This window comes from Lycorma delicatula, chromosome 4 (assembly GCF_047948215.1).
Source record: "Lycorma delicatula isolate Av1 chromosome 4, ASM4794821v1, whole genome shotgun sequence".
Classification (NCBI taxonomy): Eukaryota; Metazoa; Arthropoda; class Insecta; order Hemiptera; family Fulgoridae; genus Lycorma; species Lycorma delicatula.
Window position 1 is genome coordinate 111,784,924 of NC_134458.1, and position 19,421 is coordinate 111,804,344.

General features: G+C 29.5%; 1 protein-coding gene across 1 annotated transcript in view; it reads left to right on the forward strand.

Moving 5' to 3' along the window:
* SerT (Serotonin transporter) overlaps positions 1-19,421 on the forward strand; it is a 181,855-nt gene that overhangs the window by 35,840 nt on the left and 126,594 nt on the right. The window lies entirely within an intron of this gene.

Consider the following 19,421-nt stretch of genomic DNA (forward strand, 5'->3'; position numbering starts at 1 on the left):
TATCTGTATTGACTTCATAATCCGCCATCGGCATACACCCCCCCCCACACACACACACAAATACACACTCATTCATAGCATCTGCAAGCATACGTACAATAACTAATACTGCATTCACTTCTATACGTTTATAATCTGTTATGTAGTCTTCTCACAAATATGTAAAATTTAAGAAACTTATATTTCATAGTATCATTATCATTATTAATATTAAACAAAGATTTTCGATAATACTACTAAATATTAGTTTTCAATTTAAAAAATCATATAAGAAAAAACCTTTCATGTACGTTACGTAACACGAATTTAAAAACTTTAAGCGATAATCATAGTCCCAAGGTAAATTGTTACTAAGTAAATCATTTAAATTTTGTAATTCAACGTAATAATTTTGAAATAATGGAAATTTTGTTATGACTACTACTCAGGAGGAAATTTAGTAATAATCCCTTACGCCTTTGATAATTTCGTGAATTCGCTTCAGCATATTTTCAACTAATTTTACTACATATTTTTGCTTATGAAATCCCATTGCTCGCTGATTTCCTTACAAAGAATGTTAATAAATATTGGTAGCCCCAAATAAGTAGAAGCTTTTTTTTTAAAATGGGATCAGACATTTTTTATGGGATTAAGTTCCGAGCTTCGTGTTTGCCAATCTAAAATACTAAATTTCTGTTCATTGGTTTAATCTACAACTGATTTCACTACATGTTTTGGGTTTCATCCCTCAATTTTCTCCAACATATTATTAATTGTATAATATACATCGTAATAATTTAGTTTTTAAAATATTTAAATACACATCTTGATACATAATCATATCGGTGACCTGTTTAAGGTTATAATTAAAGTTCATTGAGACTACTTTTATCGATTTTTTAAATGTGTTTTTCCATACCATTTATGAGGGTTAAAACCCCATCAGAATGTATTTTAACTGTCTAAGGGGCAATAAATTATATTAAAAAAAATTATCCGCACTTTGAGTAAAATTTTGAGATACGGTGTCATTAGATCTGTATCTCTATCTCCTTAACCATTTGTAGTCAAAACTAAATGGTATTAAAGCTCCTTATGCAGAAATGATCATGCCAAATGAAAAAATTTGCCGCTCGAAAATTTCATTTCACTCAAAATCTGATCCGAATAGCCTACTGTTTAATATACCTTTAAGCCGGAAAAGTAAAAATCCTGTTTATAGATTACCGCATTAATTCAACGATAGTTATAAATTTTTTTAAGAAAACAAAATCATAGATTAGGAATTGTGAATTATAATTAAATCAAATAGCTGAATTCTGCTACTTATTGAGTAAAAATATATTCAACGTTACTAAAATAGGAGCTAATATTTCGATTCATTAGAGTACAAGAGTACAAGAGTAAGAGTTGCATTTTCTTAAAGTAATGATGTTCGGTATACATACAGACAGGTACTTACAGTTGAGAGAATAAGCTCATTTATATTTATTTACACAGGAAACCATGTAAAACATCACTTTTTTCAAAATTTGGCACGTTATATCGTTATTTCGCATGTTATATCGAAAATGGCTGAACCAATTTTGAAAGTGATTTATATTTCATCCCAGATCGCCACAATATATTTTTTTCTTCTTTATAACACATAATTATGCACAGAATTTTCAACTTAAAAGAAGTTTAGTTTACAAAAAATTATTGTTTATTATCAAAACTTATATAATAACAAAAGGTGTGCAAATGATGCCCACTTCTATGTACTAGTCAACACGTTTGATCATGTTCTTGGCTACTCTTATTAGCTTTACCCTGTTTCCTGGATGGAATTGGTAATGTTTGTCTTCAATTCCTGGAGCGTGTGTGAATTGTTCCTATAAACAATTTCATTTAAGTGAAAGAAGTCTGGACTAGTCAGATCAGGGAATTTTGGTGGCTACAATCCTTCAGAAATGATTCTTCCATCGAAAATATCCTGTAGCATCATCACAGTAGAATGATGGCAAGTATCGCTGTACTGTTTCAACCAGTAATCACACTCATCCTCTTTCAGTAAGGCTATGAACTGTTGGATAATTTATTTGTAGATGGCAGCATGCAAACGTTTTTAAAAAAAAAGTACACCATATGCCTATTTTTTGTGGGTGTAGGGGAGATTAAAAGAAAATATGTGGGTTTTTATTTCCTCAGGTTCAGTAGTTCTGCCAGCCTCTGTGGAGTAAGTGGTAGCGTCTCAGCCTTTCATCCGGAGGTCTCCGGTTCGAATCCCGGTCAGGCATGGCATTTTCACACACGCTACAAATCATTCATCTCAAAAATAAAGGTTCGGTAGTTCTGACTATTAACATACTCAACAAGGTAAAATCACGATTCATCTTTGAAAAACACTTGATCTAAAACGTCAATGATGCCTCTAAGGAAGTTCTTGAACCATTGACGTAGTGTACACTTTTAGCATAATCAGCATTAGTTAGTTTATGGAAAACCTGCATTCGATACGGGTAACAAATGTTACCCGTATCGAATGCACGTCCCACTTCAGGAAAGGGGAGCGCATTGCATCCTCGAAATACTGGGGTCCCCGAAAGACGCATTCCTGGTAAGCCGGAAAGCGCTAACACTGAACCGATTTCAGAGAACGGACTGACGTGGAATCATGCCTTGAGAACGAAGCTCATACGCGGCTAATCTTCCTTGACCAGCGCCGGTCAACAAATTCTCCCCGTTCTATAAGATTACGCAGCTAATAATACAGTCCTTAAAAAAAACAAAATAATTATAACCGCCACTAAATAAATAATTACCAGGCCGAAAAATGAATGTTACAGCAGCAAGGGACATTTTTTCAGGTTCTGCCATCACTAGGTAGATTACAAATTCTCCCGCTATCCTTGCGTTCCGTTCCATTCAGTTTGTTATCCGTTAACGTCTGAGTCATGGAATCTCTTTTAAGTTGAATTCTAGATATATAACACATTTTACAGATTTCCAATCTTTGTATTAGACATAAACTTTTATCAAATACAGTTGTTTATTTTATTTTTAAGATAAAATAAATTATTGGTGTATATTAAAAAATAATAATTTCAAGCAATACGATAAATAAGCTTTATTTTAAGAAATGTAAACTTTGGAGAATTCTTACATTATAGTTAGTTTTTTAGATAAAATTAAAGAGTTTTGTTTTCGTTATTTTTTTTAACAATTTAGTCAAGGTAAATTTGTGCCAAATTTTAATATTCTATACATCTGAAATTGCTGTTTCAATTCGCTTAGATAGGTATAAGCAATAGATGTTGCATACTCGTAATACAATTATTTTATTTCACTTATTAATTATTGATAAATTATGTGAATATAAACTGTCTTTTCTTCTTCTTCAATCTTTTTGGAATAAAATTAAACGCAGTAAAATATTTTTTTTCTTTTTATATCTACGCTGATTCATATTATTTACTACATAGTAAATTCTTTACGTTAAGCGATAAAAAAATCTACGAAATTAAAAAGTGCTAAAAACAAGATTTAAAATCCAATTTCCATGCCTAAACTGATATATATATATATATTTTTTTTTTCAATCATTTTTTAATACACTTTATTTTTTCATTTACAAGAAAATGTACTGAATGCGATAGTTCGATGTTACTGGCTTCATAATCTTACTTCTTTTGTAATTTTCCTCAAGTGAAAAGCAGAATAAAATATAAATTAATGGTACAAGAAAACTCTAATTTTAACATCTAATTCCTGGATTAAATAAATTTTTAATTACATTTAGAAGGAAAACGTAGTTACTTGTAAAATCTTTCTCGTTTAACCTAAATGCCTTCTTTTAAAGAGATTTTAATTAGCATTAAGGATTATTTTGGCTCACGTGCACGTGCATACCAGCACTCAGTGAAAATTTATTGTTAAATGTAATATTTGTTATGCATAAAACAAAAAAAAACAAAAAAAAAAAACAACTATTTCACGCGATAATAATAAACTTATGTAATATTAAAAAAAAACAAAGTTATTGTCTTTTTAACCTTTTACTAAAGAAATATAATAATGGTGGAAAAATTGTACGGTGTGTAAATTAATTTATTTAGTTCCTTCTCGAACAAACTATACTTGATTATAATTTTAAAGCACTAAAATTTACAAAAAAACAGCAATTAACCTAATATTTAATAATACTCTATACCTTAATTTCCATACCTTGATTGTTATACGCGTTCTGAGATTCTGGGTATTGCAAGAATAGAAATCAATCCTCATCCTCCGTAAATTACTATAGAACTTCATTAAGTTGCTACACTGAAAATAATGGAATAAATTATTGGATGACCACTTTTAATTGTAAATGCTGTGAAAATAATACATTAGTAAGCTAATAGACAAAATTATTTAATACATTTTGTAAAAAAAATCAACATAATAATTCTAAACAATGAATACAATCTATACCAAATTAATTTATACTATAAATCTACACAACAATCAATTTTATGTCTACAAGAGATAACTATTAAAAAAACACGACTGCCAAAAAAAACATTGCTCTTTAATATAGAATAATTAAAGGGCGTGTAAGTGACAATTCTGTATATAGTAAAAATTTATAAATTTATTTAAACATATATATATATATATATATATATATACATATATATATTTATTTATATAACCTATGACACTGCCGGTAACGTAAGAATTCCAACGCGGGGTCATAAATCTAAATCGGTTTAGCCGTTGAGCTTCTACGGTAGAAGTAACATACATACATGTACCCTAAACATATTACACTCCTTTTTGGGCAGTCGTGTAAAAAATACAAAATTTTAGTAAAATTCGTAAAAAAGAAGCCAACAACTTTTAAAGAACAGTTTGTAATTTAAATTAAATAATAAATCAGCAATGAATATTTTATACAAAAATGAAAAGAAAGTTTTCTTTCCAACTGAATGTTCACAGCAAGATTGTAGTATATATTATTTTACTCTTTTTTTATTTTTATAAACAAAGGTTAAATATCTTTGTACTGCTTCATAAATATTAATTATTTATATTTTTCTCTCATATTTATTTACTAGCCGGTCAGGGCTCGCTTCAATCCCCCTTCCGTCTAGCAAGGGGATCCCTTGGACCCCCACAGAATTTATTATTCTCATGTTTATGAGAATGATATTGATAAATAAAAATTAAAGCCTGTTCAATTTATAAAAACTACCAGTGTATTGTAATTTCTTCAGAGCAACAGTTTGGTCAGCACACGACTCAAAACTTTGAATGATCCGAGTATGTGGGTTGCAGAATACTCGGCATCCATCTTAAAAATTGTAGGACGAGTAAATAAGTATTTTTCACGGTTCTTAGCTTTACCCGAAAAACATCATAAGGAGGTGACCGTACTTCGTTTCTCATTTTTTTTTTATGAACAACATAATCTAAAGAATGGATTTTTACACAATATTTACAGCTTATTTCTCTTTAGTATATATAACAGATTGTTCCCTAAGGAGACTCTATGGCAAGCAATATACACTTGTCGTTACGAGAAGTATTGACTTTCCTAATGAAGCTTATTTATTGTCTTCAAAAAAGCAACTTTATGTGGAAACTGGAGGCGCTAGAAAGTAAAAGGAAGTCTAAAAGGAATGCATGGCGTACACAGACGCACCTTTAAACTTATTTTTCTGTACAACTGAAAGAGATTTCGAAAAAGACAAAGAAATCTTTTTTATAGAAAGTTTAACTTCAGATACTGGAATTGGTTTCTGAATTCGACTTGATCGATGGTTTTGCCATAAGAAAGTTGAATATCGGCAAGGAACATAACCTGGTTGTTACCTCAAGCCATCAGAACGGTCACCATTTTAAAACGGTGAAAAATTTTGTAACGGCAATGGTCTTAAGTGTTTCCAGATATAAAAACTATGTTCATACAAAATTTCAGCTCAATCGAGAGAGTAGTTCTTTCGTGAAAGAGTAACGGACGTAAACGTAGTTGATGTATTAGAAATTAATTCTTTTAGCTACTAATGATGATTCTTTAATAATCAAAATGAGTAATTATTAAATTTAAAAAACTGAAATATGAAACTTACTATTGTTCAGGTTTAACATTTTGAAATTGAAATGAGGAGAAAAATGAGTAAATTTGCATTAAAATTTGTAAGTTTTTACAATTTTTATTTCACTAGACTGGGTTCTGTATGAGAAAGTTGATTTTTCTCTTCGTTAATATATTTGATATAAATGAAAAAATTGTCTAAATTTTAATTTTACTTGATTGTAAAACGTAAATATATTTTGGCAAAAACAGATCATTAACAAAGAAAAAAAAATGATACTAGATAACGATTTTTTATTTCTTAACTTATAAAAATATAATTGGTAATTATGTTTCTTTTGAAGTCGTTGATATGATTGTTTTTTCTTTTCATATCATTAAGTGGTTTCAAGTAATGTATTAATGCTTCAATAAAGAGTCTTATGACTGATTAGAAATCAATTAGATTTTAATGGAACGAAAATCTTTTTATAATGAAAATGTTTTAAGAAAATATATAGATAAAATTATGAAAAAATAAATCTTTTAAAGGAGAATACTTAAAATACTCAGCTAATTAAATTAATAAAATTATTATGAATAATAATTATAACTACAATAATAATAAATGCTTGAGAAATCAGAATAAATTATTTAGTTTTAATGAGGTTGTTTTCAAGTGAACAAAAAGTATTAACCTTTTTGAGAACTTATTAAAATTCTCAACAATTTAAATAAGTTGTTATAAGCATCTGAAATGCTTATATAAAAGCTATCAGTTATTAATAAAAAAAAACTGATGTGGACAACACATGACTTCGTTGTACGCCTACTAAATTACATTTTCACACTTTGAGGTAGATTTCATAAGAAAGCTACTATTGTAGCTTTTGACTCTACTATTATTCGACTTCGGGAAAATTTTAAAATTAAATATTAATATTTAATTTAAATTAAATATTAATTTCGAAGTCGATTCGACTTCGGGAAAATTTCGACATATCTTCGCGTTTCAGATCCTCCAGACCCCTAAACCTCCGTCAGTTCAAAAGTTTATATATATATATATATATATATATATATTTCACTCCCTTGTAGACACGATAACTGCCGTAATTTGCTGTCAATCACTTTCAAATTTATACACAAAACATAACGACCGAAAATCTCAGTCGAGGTTGTTAATGAGCAAAATCGGACCATGGGGGTAGAAATAGGACTTTTTCGAAAAAAAAATACGCGACAACTTTCTTATTAAGTAAAATACTGAATTCGTTTAAAGTTCCTATTATTCTTTGGATAAGGGCCTAAAACTTATCTAAGTAATTTTTTTTTGATATCACCAACTATTGGCCCAAGGGGTGGAAAAAATGGGGTTTTGAAAACAAAAAAAAAATACTTCCATTAGTAGGCACAGTATCGAATCGGTTTAAAGCGGTCGTAAGTCCTCTAAACATTACCTAAAATTTTTTTCTGTAACAATTTTTGATATGACTAACCCTTACGGCAAGGGATGATCAAAATGTTGCTGGAATTATAAGAAGATGGAGATTGTCGTATGCTAAACGTGTGAAACTCTTTTTCACACGCAACCATTGTCATATTGAGTAAATTTGAAGTTTTTCTTAACTTTAAGGTGAAAAGCTTTTTTATTCCCTACTTAGCATCGGTGAAATCTATCTCCGCCTTCCGGCGTGCCGAAAGGGATTATTTTTAAATGAAAAGTTCATAAAATTTTATTTCGTTAAAAACTTCTGATATCTTTTTTTGTTATTTAATTTATTATTCATCATAATTTTTTTTTTACAATCAGAGGTTAATAATTATTAATAAATCAATATACTTAAAATAAAAAAAAAGTTAAAAGATAAAGTCTGATTCGAACCGATGTGCCTTCCCCTAAGATTCAATATTTTCCTAATTAAAACTTTATTTGGCTATAACTCTGAAACCAATGAAAAGAAGTACAACTTATGATATATATCGTTGAAAAGCTCAAAATCCAAAATGTTTTTGGATTTTGAGTTTTTTTGGAGACGTCTGGTTAAGTCGATTGCAATCAAAAGGGGAGGTGCACAACTAGATATTACAGGAGTCCTAAATCCAAAATTTCAACATCCTATGGCTAATCGTTTTTCACTTATGCGAGATACGTACGTACATACAGATATATGTACATAGACATCACGCCGAAACTAGTCAAAATGAATTCAGGGATGGTGAAAATGGATATTTCCGTTAATATCTAGAAACCGAAATTTTTCGCGATCACAATACTTCCTTTAATTCGTATAAGGAAGTACAAAAACAAATTAGCTAATACACATTACATAAATCATTAATTACTTAAACTGTTTGTAAAACTATATACAAAATTAACCTACTCAATTCTTAAAAGAGACTATGATTTTTAAGTAATTACACCATAAATTGGTTGAGAAAAATAACTCCACCAATTATTGGTAATAATACAATAGAATTATCAATAAAAAAAAAACAACAAAAAAAACAGAAAAATAAGTAGTTTAGAATATCTATTTCTGTTTTTTTTTTTTTAAATTTAAATAGAACTCGTATGCCAGGAACAAGTTGAGCTATATGAAAATTTGGTATAAATTGAAATTTAATTATGGCAGCCATGTTAAATTTTAAATTGATTTATATTTTTGTCTATAATAATAACTTATCATAATTTTGCTGTTCATTGTAATGTAAAATATAAAATAGTGAAAAAAAATGCCAGATCATTACCTGGAATTGAATATGAGACTGGCAGATCTGAACTCTAGTATATTAAGAACTTACATTAGGCAATAAGAACTTCCATGATAAGTTAGTGAACTAACTAACTAGTAAGGTATGATTGATTTTTACTATCATACAAATGATAATTTATATTTCGAGAAAAATTTATTTAAATAATATAATAAACATAATTAATAGTAACATATAGATAATTAATAATTTATATTTCCGAAAACTTCATACCGGGTGATTCAAAAAGGACTTCACAACTTTAAAAGAATATAAAAATTTATTTCGATAACTAACAGATTCGGTTGAGGTCTCATTTCATAGAAAAATACATATAGTTTGTCATCCAACATTCACTTTGGTTTGATACGGCTTTCATTTGTAATGCGACATTTATCCCACCTGAAGTCGATTTCATTCCAGACTGTAGCCAGCAAGTCAGGCGCTCCCTCTGAAGCTGCAGCGTTAATTCAAAGTCTTAGCCAAGGAAGATCGGCAAACCTGATCTTTAATGACACCCCACAAGAAAAAATTTAGCAGAATAAAATCTGGGGAGTGAGGTGGCCGTGCCATTTGACCTTCATGACCAATCCACTGACTTCGGAATCGAATATCATGACAATTTCGGACTTCTAGGTGGTAGTGAGATGGTGATATTAATGCCGTCCATCTTGGTCATCATCGTTAAACTGAGGGGCTAGAAAATTTTGAAGATAAATGATACCATTTACGGTCACCTCCTGGTAGAAGAACGGGCCGTATTCTTTGTTTGCTTATGGTAAAGAAACATTGACCTTAGAGCTATCACAAATGTGCTGCAAACTTTCATGTGAAACGTTGACTCATTACTAAAAATCACATTGTCTAAAAATTGTTTCTTGGCCTTCAATTCTACCTATCATTTCCACACAAAACTGCAGCCGGGCAACTCTGTTATCATCTGTAATGTGTTGAACCAGGTTAGTTTGTACGGGTTCAAGTGCAATCATTTAAGTAATACGCGCCAAACAGTCGTTTGTAGAGTGCCAGTCTCATGTGATGCACGTTGAATTGAATTCTTCGGACTGCGTGCGAAGCTTTCTGTGAGCTATTCCATAGCAGTTTCAGGGACGCGTGGGCCTTCTGTTGATTTTGTAAGTTAAACAGAAAAATCTGTCTTAACGAAGGTTTGATGGGAAGAGTAAATTGTACGCTTACTAGGAGGCTCCCTACCGTACTCTTTACGAAAATTACATTGAACTACAGTTGCTGACTGCAAATCAGGAAAGCAAAAGACACCGAGCACGTTCCGTACTAGGAAATGTATCCATTATTTACAACACTGGTGGCAGAATTCGATAGTAATGAACTGCGTGTGTCAAACAAAAGTTGATGTATTTTTCTGTGACATGAGACCTCAACCGAATCTGTAAGTTATCTAAATAAGTTTTTATATGATTTTAAAATTGTTCCGTTTTGAATCACCGTTTTAATTAGTTTGGCTTAGAAAAGAAGATGTCTGGATTTATATTTTTTTGTGAATAATAGTTTTTAAATTGCGCGCGCACATACACAAAACCAAATATGCTATTTTCTATATATTGTAAGATCTCGTTTAAAAAATTAAAAACGCGTTGTTTAAATTTTCATACAATAATGTTTTTTCAGTTTGTTTGATATATAATTTACGAGTTCTGTTAACTAAATATACATACCTGAGATAGTATTTAATGGTTTAAGCCTCCCGTAAAATAAGGTGGCTTTCTATGCCAGGCTAATTACAGGAAATGAGATATGATATGATTTCCCGTTGATATCTTTATTGAATCGAAGAAGGCTGTTTTATATCAGCATGATATACATCCCAAATACAAATGATATACAACCCTACAGTAAATAATTCATTCTTTTAACCCTAGATTCTGATTGTACAAAGACCAAGTCAGAGGTATGAACTAAAAGTTTGAGTTCAGTAAGGGAACTAGGGACAAACTTCGTTGTTGCGAACAACATTTTTGGTGGTATGTTATTTATTCTATTACCTCTCGAATATTATGAGACATTTATCCATGAATTCGGCTCTGTAAAGTATAGAACTAGGCGCGAGGTTCTTGCTTCCACGAACTCGATTAGATAGTTCAGAGGGCCACTATTTAGCACATTCAAGATGTCCGGATGAGGCCTGCAGTGAAGGCAAAATATGAGTTTATAAATCACTGATATAAATGTCGACCGAGGCATTTACATCGGTGACATCCCAACGAGGCCTGGCCTATTACTACGAGATGTAAAGAGTTAGAGGACGAAAGACGACTCCCGTTAAAGCCCATCAGGGATACGAAGGGGGGGGGGTGACCGGAAACATCACAAGGCGGGTGTCTTCCCCTACGGGGTTGGGATGATTGTATAATGACATCATTAAAATCAGAGATAGTAACTATGACTAGTACTACTTCTACATCAGAGCATAACGTAGGTCAGATCCATAAGAAAAATTTGAATATAAAATAAAAACCAATCAATTATTTGCTGTTTTAAACATGCATCATGCACACTGTCTCCACTCAGAACAGGATACTGTTTATTCTGTCAAATAAGTAAGTGCTATATGAATTCTAAACTTAAAATTTCAAAAATTAATTTTATGATTTAAAAAAATTGACTGTTTGTAAACGGAGTTTGATTTGGAATGTATGTGATAATAACGGAGATAAAGCAGTTGAATTACTTTCAGATGAGGGAATATATTGGGGAGAGAAAAATATATACATTCTTATATTCGTCACAATGATCTGATTCTAACACTAAAATCAATCGTATCATGATTACGATGAAGAAGATGAAATCATAGGGGGACGAAATGAAGGTGGTGACGAGTGTCGAGTGAAAAGGAGAGGAAAACTGATGTTGTTTTAGAAGTAGGTGGGGATGAGAATAAACGAGATAGGATGGAGACGAATAAAAACTTGTTGTTGATTGGCAGTATGCCTGACCTATTGGCTTCCTCATGGAACTTTTCACTCGCTGTAACCTTGATTTAGCTTATAATACGTAACTAAAATATCGTTTTAACTTTTTTCTTTTTAGCGAGATATAAAAAAAGTTTCTAAACTAAAGAAGTAGAATTCAAAAAATTATTATCCAAGAGAAGAAATGTTTTTTATGTAATGTATATATATATATATATATATATATATATATATATCGTTTTTATACATCATCATCAAATCTTAAAAATAAATTAAATTTAAAAAAAATATAAAAATTACTTGACGCAGTTGAATCAACGCTGAATCAGCTGGAGATATACCATTTATAATGTAAGACAGACGTAGGTAGATGTTAAATTTGGCAATTTGTATATATTTTTTTATTTTATTTGATATAAATTCATCGCAATACAGTTTTGTAAAATATTTATTTTGTAATTCTATTTTCTGATTTAGTAGTGAGAATACACACATATGTATATCTTCGTATACTTCCAATATACGACATTCATAACTTCATAAATTAAACTAGAGGATGAAACTCACGTTGAATTTATTGTAATAAATTTATAACAACGAATTACAATTGAATTTTATTATTAAATAAAAGTGTTCGTAATTAATTGATTATTCTGAATAACAAAAAAATGGAGTACCAATTAGGATTTGAAATATGTTTTAACTTCACGTACGTGTAAATCATTACGAAATAACACTAGTTATTGGAAATTAATACAAAAGTAATTGAAGTTTGACTACAAAAATTTATAATATGAGAATATTACAACTTCTTTTACCGACTTTTCGAAGAAAAGTATGGTAATACTTTCGGTCACATGGTAAGAGTAGAGTGTGAAAATTAATTTTCTTTACGTTTTTGGTACGAGGAGTATGTAAATACCACCATTTACTTAAAATGAGGTTTCCTTGTATTCGTCGTTCAGTAATAATTAAATTGAGAAATATATCGCTTTCTTCAGAATAGTGTTCCAACTTAAACGCCGGCTCTATTTGAGTTGTTTTTTAGTGTTTCATTAAGATTCTCTTGTTAACATCCACGGTACCCAGTGTAAAACTTTGATTATCTAAATTTGGTTAAACGATTTAAAAGAAAAATCTTCAAAAATTACCTGAAATAATTAAATTCCACATCCGAGATTACATTTCAACATCAACGCATATTTTTAGTCCCTGAGGATATACGAGTATCATCCTGTACAATCTTCGTATACAACATTCGTTCAACTGTTCTGAAATACTTAAAAATATTTTTTACGATTTATGATTATGATTTTAAAGTCTAAGAATAATTTCATTATCTAGATTTTACAACTGGCAACAACTTCGATTGTTCGATTAAATATTACTACTTTAAACATTCACACGCAAATGACCACACTTATTTTCGTGATAAATGGTAGATTATTACAAAGTTAGAAAACCGTACAGAAGAGCTGAACTTCGTAACAGAAATTGTTGGACCACAGTCAGTAATTTCAAAATATTCTTATAGTATTTTTTTGCCGGTCTTCTTAGCGTCTCTGTCATTCATCCAGAAAGTTGTGTTCGAATCTCAGTAAGGCTTACAATTATTTCATACAAGAAAAAATTGACTTCTGACCATTCAAAAAAATAAAAAGAGAGAGTAATTGAAATTGGGAGTAGGCCTATTATGATTACCGGAGGAAAAAGAAATTGTATTCTATTCATATAAAAATCAGCGCGAAAACATAAATTAAAATAAACACGTTCAAAAACTGAAATTTGTTACGTAAAATTGTGAATTCAAGTCGGACAGACAAAAATCCTGAGAATAATATGGTGAAATCAATATACAAATAGAAATTTTATTTGTAAGATAATATCTTTAGTGATGAACGATATTACTATTCTAAATCTGTATATCAACTTAAGATTATATTATTTATATTTTGTATCACCGCATATACTACAGGGAGTTTTATAACTATTTACTATTAAAAAATTATTATGAATTTATTTAACATATATAAATTATTTATACATTTTACGTTAATTTATTTAAAAATATAAACTTTCACAAATTTAATTTAATAAAACCAAAAAAATTTTTCAATAAAACGTTTACTATTTTCTTAACCACCTATAAAAAATTTGGTTCAGGTTTTCGTTGAAAATGTTTATATTTTTAAACTAATATCATCGCCGATTATCATAGGTAAAAGATAGCAAATTTCAACATAAAACCAGATGATGTTGACATATACGAGTATAAGCAGAATATATATATATATATATATATATATATATATATATATATTCTAAATATGTACCTATCTAATAAAAAAAAACAATAAAAAAATAAAAGTTAATGTAAGAATGAGTACAGCAACATTAGGTACTGAGGATGGTAATAAATACGAATGAAAATGTTTTATTATAAAATTTCGCTCGATTCGTCATTGAAAAAAATAATTTTTTCTTTCTTTTTGTATCTAAATAAACCCGGTAAAAACGTACTGAAAAAGGTGAGTAATTCCCTTAGATTACCCTTTTTCATCAACCACAATTTTTTCTTATCACTGATCGGTTCATATTCATCATCGGTTCTGTAGGTGTAGATTTGACATTGCTAGATGCTTGATGTTAAAATATTTTGATCTTAGTGTAGTAGAGCCAATTCATCTAGTTGGTAGCGCTTCGCGAGGACCAACCCGAGTTTGTTTCCTGTCGACAAGAAAATTTATATCCTTTTAGTGGTCGTATCTTTTTACTTCATTCTAGAGGATGAAATACCTGTTGGATAAAGCACGGTCCTCCTTTTAATTCTCCCCTCCATCTCTCCAAAAAAGGGATGATATTATACCTAAATTTATTTCAAAACATTTTTGCTTCGTACAAAATAGTCATTATAAAGATATGAATAAAACACAAGTAAAACTCATACCGTTAAATTTCTTATAATCGGTTAAAAAAGAAGAATTTTTGCTAATAATATATTTTTTTTTCACCGTAGTAAAATTTTAAGTAATCGTAAAGTTTAATAAATAAACAATTTATAAATATAATTTATACCTTACGCATCAAGATATAGTTGAGATATTTTCACTACATTACTCATCCAAAAGAGATAGTAAAAACAAATGGTGATAAGTATATTTGATGGTGTGATGATGAGACAGACGATGATATTATCGCTAACACAAAAGTTGTCTTCATTTCAATACGGGAAATTGTTTTTCTTATCTATATGTTAGGTATGTCATCTTTACTCTTCCATCGATCTTTAAAAAATTTCAAACTGATATATCAGTCTTTCATTTTCTTTATTTTTTTCTTTTAATAAAATACTATCAGTTAACACTCGAATGCGCTATTTTATAACACAAGCAGCGAATGTTATATGTTTTGAAATATTTAAAAGGTGAAGCAAAGAATTTATTACCTACTTGTCTAATAATATTTATTTTTAAAGTTGAAAAAAAAATTACTAACACTGTAGTTTAAATTTCTTGGCATTTACAAAGAGTTTTAGGTAGAACCCTAATCCATTGATAAACATAAAATTATAATTATCACCCTTATTTGTTGTTAAATTTTTAATTTATTTATTGAAAACTAAACAAAGGTTAGAAAAAGTAAAATAGAGCTAAAATAAAAAAAATGTTCAAAAGTGACGTTTTTAATAAGTAACGCTCGGTGATACGCTTATGTAGGAAAATTAATCAAAGAGTACATGAAACAGATGTAAACAATTAAGAATTTAGAGTTTAGGAAATTTTTTGGCTTCTAGGTAGGAAATAATGATTATCTCTTGAAATCAAGGTGCTAATATCAATGTGAAAATAAACCTGGTTGAAATCCTACTGGATTCAAATGCAAAATTTGACATGCGAATCGAATCTTAGGATAATATTAATGCATTAAATATGTATAATACAAACACACAAACAAATATATATATATGCTTAATATAAATTCTGACATTAAATACATTATTTAATTTTATGTTTGGCTTCCAGCGTTCTTCTTTTGTTTGTTTTGTAATTGGTAGGTTTTAAGTTGTTATTGTTGGTTCGTTTTTTTGTAATTGCGTGTTGAACTCACTCTTTTGTGCCTTCGGGTAGGTAATGGATTTTAGTTCCTTTCCATATTTTGTTTATTCAGTCTTGTCCGAGACGATCGTGAGATGTTTTTTTTATTTTAGTGGTAGTAGTACACCAATGGGAATGTCACATGTGCCATTCGCATCGGTGGTGGCATCCTGACTGAGGCAAGAACAAGGCTGAGAGATGCCTTTTGCCAACGTTTTGAAGATGACCTCCAGTAAAGCCCGTACGGGCTAAGTACGGAGGGAGTGGCTTGGTGACCGAAACTGTCACATGGTGGGTGTCATCCCCTATGGGGTCAGGATGACCTAGGCATTATAAAAATACTAATATCAAATTATAAGTTAAATCTATATATCAGTTATGTGATGACCGAAACTGTCACATGGTGGGTGTCATCCCCTATGGGGTCAGGATGACCTAGGCATTATAAAAATACTAATATCAAATTATAAGTTAAATCTATATATCAGTTATGTGCACGGCTTACTCTGGTGGAACTTCTTACTTAGGATTTAAAAACATACATAGTTTTTGCTCGCGTTAGGATAAATTCTCGCGTAGGATGATGTCTCTGGCGGATTAAACAATGACATTAAATTTACTAGGACACCTAATAACGTTCTGAAGAAGTTGATATGGATATCAAAATTCAATATTCCTCAATCAAAACTTTGTTAAATATGTAAATAATTGTCATTTAATATTATTATCTAATTTTATTTTATCAATATTTCGATAGTAATATAAACTGATCATTTATGGACAATGGCGTTAAATTTAGTAAATCACAAAAGCTGCAGGGCGGGTTGCCTTGGCAAGGGGCGTCTTGGAATGCTACTATTAGGTGTCCAAAATTGATTATCTCTTGTGTGAAAATGTTTTCTTTTTGAATGATGAAAATTGGTCAAGTAAAAGTGAAAAAAGGGTTCGTCATAATATCCACATGCAAATTCACTCACTACGAGAGCTGGAAGCTTAAATATAAATTTAATTAATTAATTAATTATTTATGCATTATATTCAATTTACGAAACAAATTATCGTAATACGAAACTAACCTTCCAAAAAAATATCAATGGATTCTAAATGCATAATCGATAGTATTTTCAGTGTCGATTTATTTTTATCGAAAATAGTTGTGTTTTAAGATCTGCTACGATATTTAATGAATAAATTACGGTAGTAAAATTTATTAATTCATTTTATAATTATTATTACTGTCGTTATTTATTGTTTATAACCATTTAAGAAAAAAACCTTATGATTTTTTGACCGACAGAATGTTCAATCACGTAAGCATGTTCTTTCTTTTTGCTCTTATTTGTTGGTGTTGCGTCTTCTTACTTATTGTTTATAAAAAAAAATATATGATTTTTAGACAGGCATATACTGAAATGCCCTTTACTAGGGCAGGATAATAACTATATGAAAAAGTCGATATTGACATAGACTATAACCGATATAGACAATAACAAACGACGTAGACATTATCTATCGGTAAAGTCTATGACATTAAATTTATGAAAAGAAGTTCTACGTTATTTATTTAAATATTCTTTTTAATTTATGATTTACATAGTAGTGTAATTGGGGTGTGGTTTGAACTGTGGTAGACACTCCAGCTGGGGGGTTTTAAGAAAACTACCGTTAAATTTTGTAATGATTGGTTATGTTGTACTGAACCAGCGTTCTTGTGCCGAACTAGAACGTTGGTTCTGAACTACTGAACCAGTAATTTGGCGGTTGTCTGGAACAAGTAAAAAATACGTTATCTCTTTATATAGTAGTGAGATTTATAAATTTTTAGTTTACCCTTCCTACCAAGAACACAATAATATTTTAAAATACTGGAAGTAAACCCAAAAACCTTCTAGAAAAAATTTTACTTTATATGTAAAACTCATATTTCTTGTTAAAAATTATTATCAGTAGACACCGATGAAGGAGTGTATAAAAAAAGTAAATAAATTAAAAAAGAAAAAAATTAAATGAAAAATAATAATATTATTGTAAAACTAGGGTAAAATTAACATTTTTAACAATGTTTTTTTTTAGAATAAAAACGCAAAGGTTGTTGTTTTCGATAATCCCAATAAAAAGCGTAAATTTAGCTTAAAAACATCTAAAGCACTGAGTCTAGAACAAATATTGCCCGCTATCTATTTGGTTACTGAAAAAAGTTTAATTTTATTCATTTATCTTTTTATTTATTTTCTTATACCATACTATTCTTCAATGTTTACTCATGATGATTGCTTAACAATCGAAATGGGTACCTATAATTTTACATTTAAAAAAACTTCTGCAAAAAGTTTTTGAGAATTTTCTTTTTTCAAATTCATTTCAATATGTATTTAGCTGAACTACTTTGTTTATAATCTAAGTTAAAGAGTAAATAATTAAAAATAAAATTTAAATAAATATATAAATTATTTATAAAAGGACAGTTTTAAATTATGAATTCAAAATAAGTATTTTGTTGCCTTCCTAGTGAATATTTCTGAACTGGTGTGCGCGCGAATGAACAGTATAATTTGGCGCAAGCGCTGATATCCTGGCCTGAATTTAAAAGAACAGAATTGAGTGGAAAAAAGATAGATAGATAAGTGAGAAATAGAATCAAAAGAGAGATAGAAGGAGAGTGAAGTAGAGAAAAGTAGAGTGGTACGCTCTCACTACTGTGACGTCATTTGCATTGGGTAAAAAGTAACTGGTATCAGAGTGAATTTCGAAGTTGATCCCAACAGCAAATACTCAGTCTCAATAACTTCAGTTTTACTGTTGCCGACTTCTTTTCCGAGCCTTTTTTCCGCGAATAACCAACCAATCTATCTTTTTTTTTCCTTTTTTTATTTTCACATCTATCATATATGTTTGTATTTTATGTATTATTTGTTATTTTATTTTTAGGTAATATTAATATAATAAAAATAAATTTAGCTAAATTAATACAACCACTTTAATCCAAATTCAATACTGAAATGATTTCTAGAATAAATTATAAAAACATCTTGTTTTTGAATGTACGTCATTACATCATTTTACGGTAGACTAATTTTAAAAAAACTTTTATTCTGTATAACTTTTTATACAAATTTCATGTAAGAAATTTATTTTTAAAGATAAATCTTAAATAAAATTTTCCTGAAAAATGTAAGTAGGGTAAATAATCTATGTAAAAAAAAAGATAAAAACTAAATAAATTCTACCCAAAACATATATATTAATTTTCATGTTTAACATTTTTTCAACCAAGCGAGGGCGTATGCACAATTAAAATCTACTTTGTCTTTTGCTCTTATCCAATACTAATCGATTTATACTGAACCAGTGATGATAACGGAATCCTAAGAAAGTACAACGTAATATGGGAATAAAAATCCAACTTAAACTAAATAAACATTTATATTTAACTGGATTTAAGTTTGAAATTTTAGCTTACTTTACAGCAATCAGAAAACGCTGTTCTCTTTTTTTCATTTATTATGAATATTTTCTACATCATTAATTTAAGTAAATATTCTGAATAAACAAAACTGTTGTAGGGCAATAAATTGTAACCTATAATTTTTGCTAAGTACAGTT